We start from the raw sequence: 19,210 nt of genomic DNA on the forward strand, positions 1-19,210 counted from the left end.
ACACCGGCCGCGAAATACTTCATAATCCATAAAGTAAATAAAGTTAAGTGTTTGACAAATCTACAAGGGTCATATTTTACCAGTTTCTATATATAAGTGTTCCACAACATTATCATGCTATAATATCTCTGTTAATTATTTTTAATATCTCTAATAAAACAAAAATATCAGGCTGACATCAGTAGTTGAAAGTCCAAAGAATTCCGAAGGTAGTGATGACGCCTAAAAGAACAGGGAACTTGACTTCAACATGGACGGTCGAAGGGAAGAATTATTGAATTGAGTGAAAATAAGGATTCTCTGGAAGGATCATACATACAAAATACGTATTCAGAAGACTACTTAAAAGATATGAAAGTCTTTCAAACAGGTCAAAAAATGCAAAACTCGAATACTAATTCAGGTAATGAGAAATGACACAGAATGTTAAAACTAATAATGCAAGGAAAAATGCCTAGCATAAAGAGTTCTGGAACAAAAAGAATCTTCGAAGTAAATTGAAGATATGATTTCAAATATTGCAATAGTATTTGTAGTATATTTACTGCAGCCAATAAAATAAGAATAACCATAATGGTCGCCAACATTCCGTAACGAATCGTCACTCACAGAAACCTTACAGAAAGAACAACCGCCGATATTTAATATTCAAAAATCACCGAATGTTTGAAAGCCTTTAAAATTTATTAATAATCAATGATCTTTATGAACGGTGGCCATTTTGATTTTTGCCCATTTTGCTTTGAGCAGTATTCAGCAGATTCCTTCAAAATCTATTACAGTATTTTTTATTAATTATTATCTATTTAGTACAGTAAATATTGCTCAAACAAGGATACTTTCCAATCCCTTGTTATAGCAGGGATATTACAGAGAAAAAACAAAGGATCGATTTTTTTAAGAATACCAAATAAATTGTCGTAGAAGTCGCAACGTCGCAATTTACATTATATTTTATTATGAACGTCATCATTTCACGGTAGGCGATACGTTTTAACGTTTCTGACGTTGCTTTTCATTCTCATTCGCTGTCATTGTATAGGAACGGAGAATAAAAGAAGGTTGATGGCCTATAAGTTCGTTAGCCGATAGACAACCACTGTAATGAAATCCAATTTCGTATTTAGAGCGTAAAAGAAGGTCGTATTTTAGGGTGCATTTTAGGGATCTTATACAAAGGTTCGTAATGAATGTGGTATTTTTGGTATGACCGCTTTTCTTACCCGCTAAAACTCACAATCTACGTTTTTGAAGTACATTAGATAATATTACGTTGTAAAATGAAGATCTTAAACAAGGTAAACAGTAAATAAGCATTACTTTGATATATATTTTTCTTTTATCAACGACAAAGTGTTATAGAATTCTGGGTGAGAGAACAACTTTTAAAAAAAGAAGTCGTTCTAAATAAATGGATACATAGCTGTTTTCTTTGTGGATTGCTTGTTTTTTGCAACTCTTTATTTTTGCGACATCTTGCATAACCTCTTGCATTCAATTTCGTCTACTCTACTCATTTTTTCGTTTTTCTTCTGGAATTTTTGGTGATATTCGTTTAATTAATCTGTTCTGGTATCCCACTCCACTATAAGTATAAAAGAATAAAATCGGTTGTCAAAGAAGTAAATTATATAGACAAAAACATGGAAACAGTATAAATGCTCATTTTTGAATGTATAAATACCAGTACTTATACCTAAGTGTGCAAGTGTCGATGTCCTTGAGGATAAGTCGCTAACTGTCAAAACAATAATTTCAACGATTTAACATTTCACAAATAACGCCTTTCGTTATTCAATATCTAATGTCAATATCAACAACAAATTACAATAAAAGTTATTACAATGCATATAACACTGGAATATGACAATAGCCACACCTCATATACATACTTGTTCCTGTTCGATTAAAATGCAGATATGACGAGATTTTCTTTTTAGATACCTATCGACAGATCCGTAGTTATGAACCAATAAAGCGAAATTTGCAATTATTATAAATATGAACGTTTTAGGAATATATGTACAGGGTGGAAGCCCAAGAAATTAAATAGAACAGATAATATCCTTTACAGCTGTAAAATATTCAGTTTGTCTTAAAATCATGAAGATATACTAGGGCACTAGATCATATACTGATATACAGAATATCAAATACTGATTAAACGATAAGGGGATTTCTATATCTACCATGAGTTTTTTTAATTCCAATTTTCTTTTGTCAATTATATATGTGCTTTTTCCATAGTTTGAAATTTAAATATCTTCTAATTTAGTATTCAATAAAGTAGAAAGTCCAGTCTTCAGAGATTTGACAATTTTGCTGGGACTGTCAATTTTGGGACCCCAAAAAAGATTTTAGCAAGAAAGTTTACCATTTTTACCCCCAACTACCCACTACGAACTATCGCAGGGGGGAACGGAAAAAATCGATTTGCCAAGAATTTGTACGTCGCAGAAAAAAATGTTTCAAATAAAAAATGTAGCTGAGGTAATTTTGAACAAAAATGGTTATTAGCACTTTTTGTGTAGAATGGGCCGTTCTCTCAGAAACAAAGTTTGAAGCGACCGGTGATTTTGAGTATCAGTTACGCGCTCGAAATCAATTATTAAATAAAATCTGTATCAACTCGACGGTAAAAATTCGATATCTTTTGATCAGTGTCCTATAGCCAAAAACGAAAATGCGTTTTAAAGGTGAAGAGTGCAGCTTTCGCATGCAATTTCTGTATTTTGTCGCAAATTGAGTCAGGTGTTAAATACATAAATGTTGCACATATGTTAAAATAAACATTGAATCCAAATATAAACAATTTGCATAAGTTTGATTTGATAAATTTGATTCGATACATCTCCAACAAATGTACAATAATACACTTGTCCATAACCTTACTGTATAAAAACTGAGTTAACTGTTTAAAGCTGCTTATTTTTGGTAATGGCAAAAATAGATTACCAGGTGCCCACGAATAATTTAGTTTGCATTGTTATTTATTACACAATTGGCGACCGCGAATTTATTGGCATCGGAATTTGGCATATAAATAAGTGGCATATAAATACACTTGTATGACATTTATTATTTATTAATTATTATGTATTTGATTCCGGTTTGCCAAAAATATGTGTGCGTGTTAATTTTAGTTTTTATATGATGGTAACAATGATTCTGATTATATATTTATATTGACTAATTCGCTCAAGTGCAATTATGAATAAACTTTTATTAAAATCGCATAAAAAACATCCACTAAATGGAATATTGCGTGCGGGGTACCTACTTTGGTTAAAAAACCGTGAGAATTCAGATTCAGCAAGCTTTCTATTACAAATTCCCAACAAATTATCCACAAAAGTTAACTTACCCATAATTTCTTTTTTAAGTAACGTTGATTTAAATGCCTTTTCTTTCTTCTATGATACATTTGTATCTCCCAAAATAATAGATTAATTTTCGATTCCCAATTAATACATTTTTAGGTAACAGAAGTAAGAAATCAGTTAATTATTTTTATGCTTCAGTCATTAAAATCATTAATCATTAAAAACGGTGGACGGGCGCCATTAAGGTAATTTGAAAGCCCGTTTCAAGTACTTTTCGACAATACCTAATAATAAGTTATTAAAAAATGTGTTAATGTGTTTATTATGATTCAGATAATATACTGCGGTAATTGTTAAACTAAATGGCGTTTTAAAAGACATGAGATCAAATGAATTATTACTTGCCATATAATTCAATTTAAAATTATCTTCAAAAATGACACCCTCCGCCATTTTAATGATTATGTAGCTGAAATGTATTAAACACAACTAACAGTACCGAAAAATGTACTAGTTTATATGAAATATGTGCAGGGGCGGCTTAAGCCCGGCTCTGTACAATTTAATTGTTATGATCATCATCATCTTTGGCTCGACGATCCTCTGTGACTCCTGGCCTGCTCTAAAGGCCGGTTTTCACGCTACGTTTTCTTGTACGTTTTGTGGGTCATATAAAACGTACGACAAAATAAACGTTTTGTCCAGTGTATACACACTACGTTTTTCCTTCCGTTTTCTACCTAATTTCTAATTCAGTCTTGAGTTGTGTGAAGTTTGTTTAGTAATTTTTTTATTATGGAGGAAACACGGCTACTTTCTTTCATTTTTTCACCTACAACGATACTACGACTGAGGAAAAAGGGGATAAAGAGGGAAAAGACAAGATGGTCAAGAGAGTGGCTTCTGAAAAAAAGCCAGTATTCCCACGTCTCGTTACTAAAAGAACTGAGAGGCGAACCAGATGACTGGCGCAATTATTTGCGAATGGACACCTCAGCCTATTGTCAATTGCTAGAGTTGGTAACGCCATACATATTGAAACAAGATGCATGAGAACAGCCATTGCACCCCATGAAAGACTCACAGCAATTATCAGATATCTTGCAACAGGACGCAGCCTCAAGGACTTGGAGTTCACAACCATAATATCCAAACCAGCGTTAAGTCAAATAATACCTGGAACCTGCAATGCAATCTACTTGGTTTTAAAACAGAACTACTATTTACTAACTAAAGCTAAAATACTATTTGTTTATTAGTTATAAATAGGTAGAGGTTTAAACAAAATGTTTTTCTTTGATTTAAACAACAAAAAGAATAAAATAAAACATAAGCATTTTTCCCTTTAAAGACTAAAAAAAAACTTTTTAATAAAAAAAAACGCGACGTTTTTTTTATTACGGTCATTATTTTTCACTTGCTTAAACAAGGAAAACTTTTATACAATTCAATAAATTCCCCGAGAAAATTGTGGGTGCATTGCCGCAAATCTGACATTATTAGGCTTTTTTTTTTTTTTGGAAAAATGAAGCTAACTGCAGTGGAGCTAGTCGTCAACTGAGTCAAGATCGGACGACTTGTCTGAACATGTATTTTCACGTAACATTTTATCCTATCAGTTCTCACAAAATTATGCTTCTCCCATTATTTCTACAATCTGACCTTGGATTTCATTTCGATTCGACAAGACGTACGTTTTGCTGTTTACATGCCACGTTTTAATGTATAGGATTTGTCCTATCCAACAAAACGTACAATAAGATGTAGCGTGAAAACCGGCCTTAAGATTAAGATTAGTCGCCATCCTGTTCGGTTTCTGGCCATCTTCTGATCTCTATCCCTAAGTCGGTCTCAACTCCATCTAAACCACCTAATTCGCGGCCAGCCTCTGCTTCTTCTTTCCATCGGTGTTCTTGTCGTTAGCTTTTAATTAATCATGCTGTTGGGCATTCGTATTATGTGTCCGGCCCATCTAAGTCACTGTGTTTTAATGAACGTGACGACATCTGGTTAATTAAAGAGTTGGTATAATTCGAAATTGAATCTTTTGCGCCACTGCCCTTGATCGTTTATAGCTCCAAATATTCTGCGAAGTATCTTACGCTCGAATAGTCTTTCATCTGCGTTAGAGTCCATGTTTTCGTCCAGTATATGAGAACCGGACTCAGCAGTGTTTTGTATATAATAATTTTAGTTTTTCTTTGGATATTTCTTAGCGATCCAAGGTATGTAAAGCTGTCAACACGTTCAAAGATCTTCTTCTTCTTTAGATGCAAATCCACTAATGGATGTTAGCGATCACATTTTCCATTAATTCTCTATTTCTTGCAATATGTATCAGAGATTGTATGTCGTTAATCCCTGTCCATTGCCTTATGTTTCGGAGCCAGGACATTTTCTTGCGTCCCATTCCTCTCTTGCCTTCAATTTTACCCTCGATTATAAGTTGGAGGAACTGGTATTTTTCATTTCGCATGATGTGACCTAGATACGTTCAAAGATATGACTTCCAAATGTTGTTTCCCGTTCCTCATTTGCTATAGGATTCTTGGTAACCAACATGTACTTGGTTTTGCCTTCGTTGATGAATAGACCGACATGCTTCATTCCGCCCATTCCAATTCTGGGAAATATTGCTCAACATCTCGCTTGCTACGCCCTATTATGTCAATGTCATCAGCGTATGCTAAGATTTGTATCGATCTATTATAAATAGTACCACCTGCGCCGCCTCTAATTAGTGTGTCTCGGACTGCCTTTTCCAAGGCAATGTTAAATAGGAGGTAAGCCAGGGCATCCCCTTGTCTGAGTTTATCTATTTATCTCGAAGGATCGAGAATTTTCTCCCTGTATCCTAACGCTGGCTTTTAAGTTAGACATTGTCATTCTCGTTAATCGGATAAGTTTTTCTGATATACCAAACACACGCATTGATTGGTATAGTACTGTTCTCTTGACACTTTCGTATGCAGCCTTGAAGTCGACGAATAGGTGATGGGTTTCAATGTTAAATTCTAATGTTTTCTCGAGGATCTGTCTTACTAAATGAATCTGGTTAATTGTTGATTTTTTTGGAGTAAATCCGGGCTGGTGTTTTCCAACTATGCCAACTTGTAGCCTTTCGTAGAGAAATTGTTATGAGACGTACATTATTTTAGGTAAATATCCTGCTTGTATGGTATTAAACCTTTCGTCTTTAGCTCCATGGAATTAATTAAAGATACCGTTAAATTAAGTGCCTTATCACGTATTAAGCACTTCTTTTGAGTTGGACCAGTTTTAACAGTAAACAGATTAGGCATAACATATAAAAGAGGAAATTCAGCAACAGAAAAGTATAATATATAGCACTATTGTTATTAAAAAACACGCTGTGTTTAATATCTCTAAATATTATCTATAGTTGATGGATTCGACCGTTACTTGATGGAAATTCATTTTATGTAACAATAAGACACTGAAAACTTTGTTTTCAAAACTTCCACAAAATTTATTTTAAATTCTTATCACTACAGCTGCTTCGGCTGATTGCCTTTCTCAAGTGATCTGTTTTTGGCATGGGTTTACACTTTATAGTCTCTAATGAAATAGGTTGAGGAGGGGAGAACTGTTTGTCTCAAGCTGGTCATTCAGAATTATATCTGTGTTTTTTAATTTATTGATTTCCATAGATTCTAACAAAGATAGCTTAAGGCCTTTATTTTGAATGTGGAGAATTTTAAATTCGTCATTAAAAGAATGATTATGATCTAGAAGGTAAAGTGCGTATGTAGAATCTGTTTTTCTATTATTGAAAGCCCTTTTATGTTTTGCTATTCGTTTATTAAAATTTCTACCTGTTTGACCAATGTAAGTTTTTGGGCAGTCGCCACATTTAAGTTTGTACACACCACTGTTAAGTGTTTTTTATGTTGGCTCTTGTCGTTTTTAATATATTTGCCTAGGTTGTTATTTGTTCTGAAAGCTAGTGTTATTCCTTTCTTTTTTATGTGTTTGGCTATTTTTGTTGATATTTTGCCTGTATATGTAATCGAGCAGAAGGTACTGGGTTTTTTCTCTGGTGGTGGAAATACTAAGTTCAGGGCTTTCTTGTGTAGTTTTTGATTTAGATTATCTATAGACGTATTATTTATATTATAGTGACGCTGTTAAAAATTATAAGAGTTTTTTTATCGATATAATAACCTTTTTAATATATATTATATCAAATAAAGTAAAACGTACGGAAAGAAGAAGCAGAACAAAAGCATCGAACCGTCACTTAAGAAACCGGATGTTTGGTCGGCCGCCTGCAACAACTTACTAAAGAGGAAACATAAAAATTCAAAGGATGCACCGAGTGTTCGTTAGTCAAACGAAAAAATGGATCTCAGAGTTAGAGTTGTAGTTAGACCTTTATGATAAACCAAAATGTTGCTATTTAGATGCGTAGTACATTCGTGACCTATTTTTTAAGTAAAAGGAAATAATAAAGTACTTTATATTTAAATATATAACGGGGAAACATAAATTATAAAACACAATTATCACACAGTTGTAAAAGAAACGCAACAACCCAACTATTTTCAAAATTATATTAATATTCTATAAAATTATTAGTTACCTCTGCAAAATAAGAATATTGAAGAAAGTCCTAAAATATATTATAATATCCTTACTACATAATTATTAAAGACGAGAATGACTGCGTCGATTTTAGATGTCTCTTCGCCATGAATACCATCAGTTGTGGCCCTGTATAGGAAGTATACCAAAAGATCAAATGTAAAACTTTTTTTAATATAATCTCCATTTCCTTCCATACAATAAATTGTGTAAACTGCTTATCCAATAAAAACTATTTGTTAGTTCAGAGTTAGTAAACAGAAAAAAAAATTATTAAAAAAAAATATTTAATATACTAACAGATCATAACCCTTTAAATTAAAGATTCACTGCGACAATTATGGATGCCTATTCGTCTTTAAACGAAACTTAACCATAATTCGCGTTTGATGTAGTTTATATGGCAAGTATACATACTACCTACTGGAGTTTTTATATTCGAGTTAAATAATTATAGAAGGTACATTTGGTATAGATATCACAGTAACGAGATTGTAAATATTTTAATTAAAAAAGACATTGTGTAAGAAGTTATCGTTCAGATGTTTCTTAAAGGTAATTTACAAAGCCTTGTTTACGTTAATATCTTTTTGTAGGCAATCTCACTGAATCTGGATTCATTAAAATATTACACAACATACAATATGTAGTAACTTTATAAACTAATTACCTCGTCTATAAAACAATCGGAAACGGTAAAATGTTATCTTAATTTTATTCAAATCTAAGTAACTGTGCATTTTCCTGCGGCCTACGCCAAGCTATTATTTTTCATGTTATTTAATTGAGACTGTTGCATTTTAATTTCTTTGTTGGAAACTGTGTGCTTTCTGGCGAGACGCATTCAGTTTCTCAATAGGGCACAGTATAATATCTCTAATTTTGAAACACACATTTGCCTGCCTGTTAAAATATCGGGTTATTTGGTCCGCTTACGAAAAGATGCATCCATGTTGCAATATACAGCTTTAGTGTAACTCACAAAGCGGAAAAATGATTTGATTTACGTTAAGAACCTGCTAATAAACAGTGTGTTCTGTGTTACCTGTTGCAGAGAAAATACAGCACTCACAGCACTTGCGGCAGGAATTATAATGTTGAAAAAAATTAGATACGGAATTGGTTGAATGCCTTTGTTTAATCTACACCTTTCTAAGTTTCTATTTAATCAATACAATCCAATAAGATCTTACTGTTACGTTATAGTTGCTTCACGTATCCTTTATTTTGTGAATTTTTTGTCGACAATGAAAAATTACCATAAATTAAAATTTATGTTACGTCAAAACATAAAAGATAAATTTATATGGACACAATATTTGTTAACATTGTTCAACAGCGGATATCGGAGATATGACCATTTATTTATGGAAAATTATTCGACGTATCACTGGTAAATGAGTTCCTCATGAAAAAAGTAAGTCGTAAAAGCTAGGGGTGGATAGTTAGTGTTAAAGTCCTAAGATATTCCTAATTATTTACAATTATTAAGAAAACACGACAATATATTCTACATTTTTTCGATATATCTCAACTCAAATAAAACAAGTTTTTTGTCTACCTCAGCACTTTTGTCAGCAATATTTGTATTTCGGAACTAGTAAAAGGGCAATAAATCTTTTAGTTTTTTTTGTTTTTATGCAGTTTCTTCGTAATGTATAAAAAAGTGGCTTCTTAGAACCCGCCGTTTAGGACATACAAAGTTCGTTACAACCGTTGAAAGATTGGCGCTTTCTTTCAGTATCAAAGGTTGAATCAAAGTGGTATTCAGAGACTTCTTTTCCGGTGCTCATGCCGGACACTAGTTACACACCAGACTCCTCCCTCAAATTTCGTTCACATAGCAGAAAAATAAATAGTTAATGTTAGTTAAATACTTTTGTAAAAAACAATCTTTTGTAACTAAAGTGCAACGTAAAATAAAGTGCCATTAAATACAACAAGCATTATTATTACCAGTTCGACTTATTATTTAATCCTAGTCCACATACATAGCCAGTTCCTAGGTCTGGGCTTCTTGTGTTGTAGAAAGGAGATAATTCACAACACTTAGATTAATCAAAATATTTCATTAATCGTTTCATTTATAACATAATGTTTTAAGCCAATTAAACAAAAGAGAATAGAAAGGGTGAATCAAATGGTAAAGAAACTTTCAAAATATTGAAGTAATTTGTTGGTACAAAGGTCGTGGCATATTATCGTGCACGTTGCGTTTACAGCACATATCGTTTCCGAAAAATATAATTTAAATGGTTTTAAATATGAACAACGCACACTGTCCGGAACATTGCGTTTCAGACACTTGTTCAGTATATTCGAACACAATATTTTACTGATGCCGACGGCTGCGTAACGAGTCGTAACCGGTTTGTAAGGATAATGTTAATTAGATACCCGTCGTTTTCCCCTTGTTGTTTATTTAGGTCTTTGTTTGATTTTGATACAGAGTATTTAAAAAAAATAATTTTCGAGGCTGTTTTTAATAGGAATTTAATAATAATTAATAGGTTTAAAAATTATTTTAGAATGAATAGGATTCAGTTAAAATATGTTTTAAATTTAATTTCACCTTCAGTTAAAAAACAAAATACTACATTTAACGAAGCCATACATGTCAAACCAAAAAGTATTTTTAAAAAGAAGAGGTATCACTTCCGTACAAAAGTCCTACTTGTTTATCACTTCCGTGATTAATTGTCACAAAGCAATAAAAACACATGCATAAATGACAAAATAGCCTCGAAAATTATTTTTTTAAATACTCTATATCAAAATCAAACAAGTTCCTAAATAAACAACAAGGGGGAAACGACGGACATCTAATGCACATTATCCTTACCAACCGGTTACGACCTATGTCCCGGACAGTGTGCGTTATTCATATTTAAAACCATTTAAATTATATTTTTCGGAAACGCTATGTGCTGGAAACGCAACATGCACGATAATATGCCACGACCTCAATTTTTACTGTATGAATGTAGTTTTCACAAAATAAAAAACAGGTTTTAGAAAATTACACATTCATCGACTGCATTCGACTGACTTAAACAATTAAATACCTAAAAATATATATAAAACCGAACAAAAAAAGCACGGAGAGGAAAAATAATATACATATAATTATTAATCATGTTGAAAGTGACGCAATACAGGAAAATATACCATAGAGTAAGAAATTGAAGTTTGCAGAATAATTAGTCTCATGAATCATTTAGTTAAGACATTTTAAAAAGCATTCAAATCAAAAAGTACACTCAAACAGCGCAAATTAGAATATTTGGGCCATATTATGAGAGTAGAGGTTGTTACAACTTGTTTTTCAGGTCAAACTGTATGGAAAAAGAGGACCAGAAAGAACATGAGGTTTTCTTGAATGGGTTATCTTTCAACTGCTGATGTATAAACTGATCGAAAAAGAAAAACTATACACCATGTCTTAATAATTTTAGAAAATGATAAAAACTAAATCTCAAAATTAAATGACCTAATATCAAACTAATATATCCAAGTATGCATAGAACACAAAGAATGAAGTAATAAACATATTAAATCAGTATAATAAGAGAGGAAAGACAAATACAGACAGTAGTAAAAAGAAAAACATAATATAGATCTCTAACAATAGTGAGACATCGCTCTAAAATGGAGAAACCTAATAAATCGTCCAAGTAGAATTTTACGAATATAATATTAGGTATATTAAGAGTGCTAAATTTGTAATTGTAAATTTTCAGGTGAATAGATTGTTTTTTAGTATTATAATTATGTGACTTCAATTATTTTATTGGATCAACAATCTGGTTATCTCCTTAAAAGAGGCCAATTCGATAAAGAATAGAATTAGAATGAATTTAATATCAAATACTTTAGTTTAGATTAATTAGCGAAAGTGGGTCGATGGAAATTTAATGAAAATCAATAAAAGCCAAGGTTGCAACTTATCAGTGACAAAAAAATATAATGTCCATTAAATATAAACATTGTTTTATAAAATAACTACATCATAAGTGTTTATTTACATAAAATTTTGTAGCTCTTATTTCATTGAGTAGCTATCATTTGGTTATAATTCTTCAATTTTCCATAATATATTCTGGTATTTTTTGATGTGTAAGATTTTGATTTACTAAATTACAGATTAGAATTCAAAGTATATCTCTCCATGTATAAATCAGATTGGCTAACCTTCGAGGTTTCACGAAAAAGAATTCAAGCATTCGCCAGTATTTTCAGAATCTCTAATGTTGAGTGTCACCCATAGACATAAAAAACGTGAAATTCCTTAAAATATGATATCATTCATATTGTACGAGCCGACCTTGACCAGTTGTAAATGGTAAATGTTTAAAAAGTAAATCTTAATCGAAAAAATATATATTACAAATCAGTTCTCGGTCAAAAGAAGTGGGTTACCAAAATCAGAATGTGTACCAACTATTGTTTATGTTGGAAGCACGATTTTTTTGCATTACTTAGTAAATAATGCTAAAGCTGGTAAAGCTCTATACTGAGTAGGTCAACTGAAGGAGGAAGTTCTCATCCCCGATACTGCGTGTCCTTATTGCAAACATCGAAGTTCCATTAGTGATAGATTTCGTAGATACGCACACAACTCATCACCAGACAGCCTCACCATAATACTCCAGTTACTGTGGTATTTTCCCTCTAAATTTTTTATAACTGCACTGATTTGTCTGAAATTTTTACAGTTGCTAGGGAATTACTAAAAAACATAACTTTATGGTGTCGATGTGTGCTTCTACCCCTGGGGTGATTGGCACCCCATCTCACGAGTTAAAATTTTTACAGTCAAAATAACCCCGGGAATTGATAAGAATCAAATTTTAAACTACAAATGTGAAATTAACGTGTGTAATGTGTAATGAACAAAAATAAAGCTTATAAAAAATCAAGAGATTGGTTTTTTTATTGAGTTTTCCAAGTACAATATTAAGCGATTTATCAATGTTTAAAGATGACTGTTTATTTTTGGGGTACTATACTCGATATATTTAATATCAAATATCGGAAAATGGAAATCTTTTTGTATAAAAACGTACCACTTTTTAAAGAACTTGAAGGAACTTTGAAAAAAAAAACTTTGTTAAAAGTCGAAAATTTCGATTAAAACAAAGCGGAATACGATGGAAAGAAGTTGGATTACTATAATGTTTAAAAAAAAAAACGAGCAGTATGAATAACTCTATTTTTATCAGAATTGAAATTAAACGTATTTCTTCTACAACTCACTTCATTTTATAAGCTGCAACAGTTTAGCCGGTTTAGAATGCGCATTTGCATTTGTTTAGAGCACGTGAAAAATTTGTATTTTGGAACATCAACTGATTTTCTGTATATATATAAATGCTTTATTCAAGTATGTTCGAAATATCGGAAATATACTTAATTTTTACATTTACACATTTATCAAAGGGAAGTTTGTTTCGTAAGCATAGGGGTGGTTTTTAGCGTTAAAAATTTTAAAACAGGAAATTAATTTTTTTTAAATATAAATACAAGATTGTAGCGTTTGAAATTGTCACAATTTTTTATGATGTTTTGACAAGGGGTTGTTTTAAAGGTTGAAAATATGCAACCAATCAAAAAATATTTTATTAAAAAGATAGGAATTTTTAAATATCTATTTAAAAACTACTTAAGTTAATCAAACAGATTATTTTATATATTTTTGATATGGGGAGTAGTTTTTAAGGGTTGAAGTGTTGCAATTAACCTATTTTACATAAGCATATAATTACATTTTAGATGATATAAATGCACTACAAAAACGTATGAACCTGTTGAAACGATGTTTTACAAATATTTTTTTTTTCAATAAGGTGTGGTTTTCACCCCTTAAAAATAAAAAGCTCAGCAAGCGCATATATAAATTTTGAAGAGGGGGGTAAGATAAGTTATATTGGGGGGTAAGATAAGTTAGCAGAATCGATTGTTATAAAAAATTTAGAGGTTTGTTTTCTGTTTTCCTCCAGTCACTGGACTATAACTGACTTATGCTAAGAAAAGTGTTGCCTAAGCGATATTACAGATAGCTGGCGAACACTGGGGGATTATAGTCTTGGTACGGTATAGCGCACTGCCGTGCTGGACAGCATTTCGTAAGCCAAGCGTAGATAAGCCAATAAAAGGACTCAGAAATGAGTGACTCAGTATTCTAAGGAATGCCATGCTTCATGCCAGTGAAGTGATCCAAGAACTTATCAGAATATGCTTATAGCACCACGTTTCAAATGCCTCCAATTTCTTCATCAATGATTGTGAAAGGTTTCAAGCATGCATTCCGTAAAACATAATTCCTCTGTGTAGAGATTTGTCAGATTTAAAAATCAATATTACTTGAATTTTTTTGCATAGTATTTTTCCCAAATACTTCTAGCTTCTAAAAAAAAACGGTTTCTTACGTTTATATCGTTTTACCAACTAATGAATATATATTTTAGATAAGTAACTCATCGCCGCACTAGAACACAACTTCCTCTCAGCCAAAATATTAGCTTATAAAATTCATTTAGATTGCTATTAAACAAAACATTAAAAAATATGAACGGAAAAATACATAAATCACTTAAGCCCGCCAATTACATTCCTACGCCGCAGTACCATTTTGTCGAATGCTACAAAATTGAACGTAATTTAATCGTGTATTTGCAGCATTGGACCAAATCGGCGCGATTTGACGGCAGGGGCAGACAAACAAGTCAGTCTGCAGCAGTACGACAGAGTTGGTTGGGTCGTAAATTTGATTGTGTATATTGTGACGACAAAATCGTACGGCTGCAAAAAAAGATAATTTGCTGGTAAATTTCGAAAATGACTTATAGCTAGAGAAGAGAATCCTTTGACATTTATAAAGAACAAGAGTGTCTTTCGAAAATAAAATCGACATCATGAATATCATGATAACACCGCCAGAAAACAAGCTGTTGGTTTGGTTGCTAAATTTCAAGAAGTGAAAGCAGATACTAATGAAGAGTTGGTAAAAAAGAAAATTAATAATATGTTACAAAAGGGAGTTAAAACTATCTGGATATAATAGCAATTCTTCTAATAAATGTACGTCACAGTATGTATGTCTTTTCAGCAACCAATCTTTGCACCACCACCTAAGTTTCTTGTATTTTTTCGTTCATACAAAGAGCAAAAGCCGCTTAAGTATATCATTATCTGACATGTTTCTGATTTGAAAGTAAAACTCATACTGCAAAATCGGTACGTGTGTATTCCCCCAGTCGATTTTCAACATTATTGTACTGCAATTGCATTCGACAAAATCGTACTGCGCCGTTGGAACGTGAATGGCGGGCTTTACAATAAAAAACAGCAAAGTTGAAAGAAGACAACTACAAATAAGGCATTCTTAGTTAAAAATCTTTGGAAATGCTTACACATTAGTAATGTCTATTAACAATGGATTTGATAAACGTCGTTCCAGCTCTTTTATTTTTTTAATATTGTTATCAAATTGAAAAAAATCATGTAAGTATTTTAAATATTTCTCAATCAACAACAATCTTGTCCTCTGATTCTTTGTAAAAATTATTTTAAACAAACATCTTTCTAAAAATTAAATTTTTGTAATAATTAAAAAGTTGAAAACAGCAATATATACCAATAATACAGAAGACAAGATTATCTGTTTTGTCTGACCACAAGGAATACTGACACCAGAAATGTGGTTTCTTAAATTAAAAATTCATCATTTATTAAAATCTATCCGTCATCCATTACAAAACAATAAAAATAGATTTTAGATTTAGTTAATTTAGACAGCTTTACTTAATTAGGATTGGTATAAAATCTTCGGATAGCTAAAATTGAATGGGTAAATTTATTCGTAAAAAAATAGTAGTAAAACTCAAACTAATTAAAAAAAGGACAAAGAGCATGCGTATAGTATAAAGGAGAACGTAGCTAGTTGACTAACAAACAATTTACAGTAATTACAAAGCGGCAAGGAACAACACCTAAAAAATGTAGTTGCGATATAAGGCGATATTTAAATTAAAAAGCTCGTAATGAAAATTAAACAACAAAAAAATAGATCGAATAATACTGCAGGCGGTAAATCTTAACGACAAAGCGATAGAAAGGCGGAATAGCACCGATAAATAACCTGAAAATGTTGCAAGGCCGTCGATATGTCAAACGGAGCGATCGAAACGCATTCATTACTCTTTCTCTACAGCAAAACGAAAGGGAAAACTATTCAACAAACCCAATCGTGTTTATAACCGCTTTAATAAATGCTATAATCGTTCGCTATTACAACAGTTCTGTTCTGTTGTAAGTTCACCACACCGTGCATGGGTGCAGTTCGCGAACGAATTATCAATTTGAAAAATAAACAGTTAAGAATCTCTTTTCGAATAACGATTATTTTATTTTTACAAGGTAATATCCAACAGGAAAAATAATGAGAAGTCAACAAAAAACAATTTCTTACCTTTACGGTAGTTGCTGCAATCACTATCTAAATTCTTATAGAGCATATATATATATATATATATATATATATATATATATATATATATATATATATATATATATATAAAGCTTTTTATACTTTTATAACTGCCCTAGAAGGTGCTTTTCCTTTTTTTCCTGATAAATGTCTTTGGGAGAGCCGATTAGCCAATTTAAAACCCTTGATTGGGATCATAAAGTGATAAGTGTCGATCGTGTTGTGCTGACATAGGTGACATTAACACCATGTTAGGGAACTGGAAGGAGCCTGCAGAGAAATCGCTTTAAAAATAAATATCCCCAAATATATTTAATTTAGTAACATAATCCTTCTCAGCCATTAAAATTGACACAAAAATAACGTTTACTGTTTTATTTTTTCTGTCGTCAACACTAATGAGTTCTACTCAACTAGTAAATATGTGGACTATGGACTGTTTTGGGCTGCAATATGCCACGACCTTGGTACTTGATAAATAGGCACACACTAGCCAATTATTATCATCTTCCACAATATTTGAAAAAAAAAACACAGTAACTTGAATGTCAACGGTCTACAACAAATTTCGCATGTGGGTAGCACTTTCACTTCCCACACCTGTACTTCTTCAAGAGAAAAATGGTACTAACTTAATTAAGATAGCTGCCGGAAACAACCTCAGCGCTCTTTTTGTTGATCTGACTTTGACGACATTATCAACTTATTTCGTGCGATAATATTTGAAATCAAATGTTTCCTCTTCCTTTCGGAACACCAGAAACGTACCAAAAAATGTTTATTGGGAATAAGCCACAATTTTACTTTAAAATAAGTTTATTTTGACGTTTCGATTTCCACTGCGGAAACCGTTCATATATAATAGTTTTTATATTATGACATAAATCACAAAATGTAAAACATAACAAAAAGAACCTTATAAATTTTATATTTTAAAAAGAAAAATTTTATTAGCCAATATAATTAAACCAATTAATTATATATAATGTTTGGATTACTGCGATTATGTTTTTTTTTTTCATATTTACCGTGTATAAATAATTGTATGCATTTGAGTATATTATTTTCTGATTTAGCACTATCAATGAGATATATTATACCGAGTTAATAGTGATGTCACCGATCACGTGAAACGGAATTGGTATACAAATATTCTGTAGGCACAAATAATAATAAAGCTCCTTAGTTCATTACTTAAAGTTTTTATACTAAAAACATCCGTTGATCTTTGTCTCCATCATGAAGGTAACCGACAGGACACGTATATTCAATAAAGTGATTATCATAATGAACACAAATTTCACACCTTTTGACTGTTTCGTATAAGATACTCATTAATTAATAAATTATTATTTTAAAGAAGGTCACAAGCGGTTATTACGACAGTCCAAAAAGTATAAACTTTGTATCTACATAATGGATATCGTAAAAAAATATATGGTTGTTTAAATGCAAACAAAAATATAAGCCCGGTAGTCAGTAATGTTAATAAATTATAAATATATCGAAACTATAAAAGAAATCGAAAGATCCAAATTTCGGAAGGTGATTCGTAGTAATTAACAGTAATTTTTAGGCTCCTATAAAAACCAGATGGTAAATAAGGACCATAAATTCTAATTTATTAAAAAGGCCCCGCCTTAAAAATGTTCCAATTTTATCATTGGCCGAGAGATCTGAAAATGCCATATAAATATTAATATACTTATAAATATGGGGCATTTTCTGCTCTCGGCCTCAGCCTAGTCTCGGCTCCCAAATAGGGTCTCTGCACCCTGGGAGTCCGATGTCGGGGCGCTGCTCCGGTTCTACGAAAATTTAGATTCTGTGGCTGGGCCTTGCCCACCTTCTAAACCGAGTTTCATTTATTTCCTATGTAAGAAATACCTAAGATGGAAGATGAGCAGAGGGTACTTCGAATGGACTGGTCGAAGGCCCTCTTTAAGGCACCGTGGGAGTGCATAAGTGGCCATATTTTGACAAGCCCTTACCTCCCATATAGTGACATGCCCCACGTTGGGCGCCATATCGAGACTAGACTGAGGCCGAGAGCAGAAAATGTCCCATATTTATAAGTATGTTAATATTTACATGGCATTTTCAGACCTCTCGGACAATGATAAAATTGGAACAGTTTTAAGGCGGAGCGATGCGCATCATGGTGCGTATTAGTCCACGACTTATGCACCAGGATGACAATATTAGCCCACTTGTAACTATAATTTTTATGAAGTATTCTACATTCTTACTTTTTGTAAACAAATTTGTATATAAATGATTTATATTGTAAATACAGAATAGTCATACAATATAGTAGGTATAACACAGATTGTCATTTTACCGATTTTGGCTGAGTAAATCTTAAAAAACGGTCGTCGTCAAGAATAACCAGTAATAATATGTTTAAATTGACATATTGAAGTTTATTTAAATTTACAATTAAAGAAAAAAATTGAATAAAGCGACAGCGATTCATCAAATATATGTTTTTAGTCTAAGATACCACTGCAGGATCACTACGTTTATAACGTAGTTAATCAAATTCACATTTTTACATACATTTAAGAATAGGAAATAACATTGATAACAGGTTGCCAGTCAAAAAATTACCGCAAATATTTTTAATTAAATTAATGGTAATTACATTTTGAACAAAAATTTTATTTCATAAATTTATTTTTTAAATAAAATAGCCTGCTCAAATTGCAAATAATGGTCGCAAATTAGGGTTGTCAGTTGTTAAACACACGAGGTATTAAAGATAAAGTAAACAGAGTTAGCGCGCAACAATACT

General features: G+C 31.9%; 1 protein-coding gene and 1 long non-coding RNA gene across 3 annotated transcripts in view; both read right to left on the bottom strand.

Annotated features, from left to right (window-relative positions):
• Positions 1-19,210, bottom strand: part of LOC140445136 (death-associated protein kinase related-like) — a 467,123-nt gene that overhangs the window by 365,737 nt on the left and 82,176 nt on the right. The gene's annotated exons all lie outside the window — the stretch shown is intronic.
• The window catches only part of LOC140446938 (uncharacterized), a 104,950-nt gene that overhangs the window by 83,405 nt on the left and 2,335 nt on the right, over positions 1-19,210 (bottom strand). The window lies entirely within an intron of this gene.

This window comes from Diabrotica undecimpunctata, chromosome 7, assembly GCF_040954645.1.
Source record: "Diabrotica undecimpunctata isolate CICGRU chromosome 7, icDiaUnde3, whole genome shotgun sequence".
In the NCBI taxonomy this organism is placed as follows: Eukaryota; Metazoa; Arthropoda; class Insecta; order Coleoptera; family Chrysomelidae; genus Diabrotica; species Diabrotica undecimpunctata.